Source organism: Pteropus alecto, unplaced genomic scaffold (assembly GCF_000325575.1).
Source record: "Pteropus alecto unplaced genomic scaffold, ASM32557v1 scaffold131, whole genome shotgun sequence".
Lineage (NCBI taxonomy): Eukaryota > Metazoa > Chordata > Mammalia > Chiroptera > Pteropodidae > Pteropus > Pteropus alecto.
The window spans coordinates 6482634-6486230 of NW_006434709.1; positions in this window are offsets into that span (position 1 = coordinate 6482634).

Sequence of the window (3597 nt, forward strand, 5' to 3'; positions counted from 1 at the left end):
CTCCTCCTCCTCCTCCTCCTCCTCCTCCTTCTTGCAGTTAAAGATCTAGTTTAAATCATGCAAGCGTATATTTTAGATTGGTAAACAGGAATGAGCCTGTACATTGAAAGTCCAGAGTAGTGGACTCCTGTTTGATTCTCATAGAAAAGCCCATTCCACAGTGAATAGTTTAGTCTGAGTGGGGTGTTTGGGACCCATGAGTGAACCAGGCTGGAAAGGCAGATTGGGATCTGACCATATAGTACCTTGGAGCCAAGTTCAGCAGTTTGGAATTTATTCTTCAGGCTGGCCTTTCTCAAAGGCTTCCTTAGAACTCTGGAGCAATGAGATGTTTCACAAAAGAAGGGTTCCATGGTCAGATAAATTTGGAAACTATATGCTATATCCCTCTCTCTTGAAAATCCATACTTATAATTGCATGTTAAAGACTGAGTTCTACATTAGAAAAATTGGTTAAACGTAATCTAGGATTTCCTCCCTTTTCCCCATAATACCCATTAGCAGGTATACACTTTAGAATGTGCTGCAGGGGGAGTGGGGGGTCACTGGAGGTCTTTGAAAAGAGTAATGTAAACAGATACTTTAGAACGATTTCTGAAAGCAATGTATAACCTGAATCAAGATTTGGGGAAGAAGGTGCTTAAAGAAAAAACTAGAGGCAAGGACTCATTAGGTCAGGGGCTCTTCAACCTGGCTAAATATCAGAATCACTTGGAGCTTAAAAAATTTCTAAACTTCATTGCAGTTCTAGAGGTTCTGATTCACTAGGCGTGGATTGGATGTGTGTGTGGTGGGCAGGGGCGGGGTGGAGAGAGACTACTTCAAAAGCTAGTGTTGGAAATTTATGAGTCCAAATTAATTGTGCGGATTATGATAGTCCAGTTAAAAGTTAATGAAACTAGTACTTAGATAGAGGCAACGGGAATGGAAAAGATGGGAAGGATGCAATAAACAAAGTGAGGCAAGAATCTACATGCTTTGGCAAGTGATTGAACTTGAGGGTGGCATAGAACAGGGAGAAATTCAAAATGGTTTTAGCCTGAGTTATTGGGGAGGATGATGGTGTCACTAACAGAGGTTACAGTTAGGGGGCAAGGCAGTAGTTTGAAGAAAGTGAATGTTTTGGTCTTGGACATGTTTCACTTGAGATGCCATATATGTGAGAGCTTACCAGGCAGTTGGAAATGGAAGTTTCAAATGCAATAGAATTAAGGGGTCTAGATCCACAGGGAGATGGTAGTTGTGACTCAGGATAGCTCAGTGTTCCAAGGGATGAAGTATAAACAGGGGGAAAGCCAAGAATAGAACCATGGGAACCCACATCCCAGGCTGGAGCTCTCAGGATTCAGTTAGGATTGTCAGAGGAGAACAGCCAAGGACTGTATTATGAATGCCAAGGGAGGAAAGTGTCTAGAAGGGTGCATTGGTTCAGAGTCCTCTCCTATCATCCAGATCCTAAGCAGACAGCTGTTTGTTGCAGGTTTGGACCCTAACTCCCGGCTCTACTTCTTATTTACATTGTGTTCTTGAGCAAGTTTCCTTAACCTCTCAGAGCCTCAGTTTCCTCATGTATGAAATGAGGATTACATTGCTTCTATGCTATGGGTAAGTGCCTACTAATGTAATACCTTGTAAAATGGTATATAATGACATATAATATGTACCAATATTATATATGTATACTATATATTATTACCTTAGTGAGGTGTTTCCAGATCCCATTAAAAATTAATTATATAGACAAAATAAGTGAAAAAAAGAAATAATCAACCATAATTCTATCATCTTAAAAATCAATTTTTTTATTTTCATGGCTCTATTTTAGTCCTTGACCACATACGTTTGTCATTTTACATAGATGAACATCACCATAATTGTGAATGCTTTTGAATTTAGTATTATACTCTAAGAATTTCTTCTCATTGTTATGTAATTTTAATTATCATTTTATTTACTCAAAAATTTTCTTGCTTTTGTTCTTCTTGACTCAGCAGTTAAAAAAAATTTTAAATAATTTTCTAATCAGTGGACATTTAGGTTGTTTCCAATGTTGTTTTTTGCTTTATTTTTAAATGATGACCTAATAAACTTAAACATTAATATAAACCTTTAATTTTTATAAATGATTTCCTCTTGGATGAACTATCAGCAGCAGAATTATTGATTCAAAGTATATGCACAGTGAATGATTTAAAAAATATATTGCTAAAGGGCTTTCCAAGAGTTGTATCAGTGTCCAGGCATAACACCTGCTAACAAAGCACACATGTACCAGACTCACTAGATCTTAACCAAAACCGGTAATGTCATTATTTTTTCATATTTCTTTCAGCATAATGGGAACTGATGCACAGTCACAGAAAGTTCATTGTTTCTCAATCTGTGTTTTGATAACAATTGGGGCTAAATATTAAATATTTCCCCATATGCTTGTTTTACTAATTGCATTTCCTCCTGTAAAAAAGGTATAGATATAATATCTAGTACAAAGATAAACTCGTTGATGCATTTGTTTACTTTTAGAAATTAAAGGCTTATGGAAGTCACTCTTGGAATATTGAAAGAAAATAAAAACTTGGGTAAGATAGTCTGTCAGTCAAGGTCTTAGTCTTGAACATGGTGAGAAGTGTTTCAATAAACAGGATATTTACAAAGATGTGACAATATTAAGAGAAGCTAATAAGGGATGGTGTAATACCCAACCAAGGCTAGCAATGGTGGTACCATTTCTAGGCCTGGAGTGGTAAAGAGAGGGCCCAGATAAGGAAACTCAGAGCAATGGTTATAAGGAAAGGACTCCCTGAGAAGAGCTGCAGCCTTTGAAAGAGAGACACAGTCAATCCATGGTGATCCAGAAGGGAGGAAAAAGGAAATGAATATCCTGACCTTGATGATTTCTCTGATCTCATGGAGTGCCTTCCATTGGCCCAGCCCAACTCTCAGAAGGCAGTTAATATAATCGATAAAGGTCAGTCTCCTGAAACCATAAGCAAGTTGAAAAGAGAGGTGAATGTATTTGGAAGAACAAATGGAAAATATTCGGCACAGATTCTGGCATTAAGATATTTTGGAGGGGCTGGGTAATATGAGCCTAGATTCAAGATTATGGATCTAGGGTCACACTTAATTCAACTTTTAAATATTATTAAAAGCTATTTAATTTACATAATTTAGCCTTTAAATAGAAACAAAACAGAATGTTAATGCCATTAGTTGATCTTTTTTAGGAATCTGGATGGTAGAATTTATTCCTTACTTGAAGGAAATTTTATCGTGTCAGAATTTCAGAAGCAAGTAAAAAAGAAGCACTACAAATCTCAGAAGTCAGTAAGAAGGCAAAGGGATAAGCAAAGGGGGAAAAGTCTAGGAATGTTAAAAATGAAAGCAATTATACTGAGTCTACCTCAGACTTTCTGATTCAGTAGATTGGGTGGGTCCTTTTGCTCCAAATGACAGACAGTCCACTGGCTTCATCAGAATGATCTGGAGTCCTTGCTGTATTTGTAGCAAGGACTCCAGATCATTCTGAGGAAGCCAGTGGACTGTCATTTGGAGCAAATGGACAACAACCCTAATGGAAATGCCAAACTTAAAGAT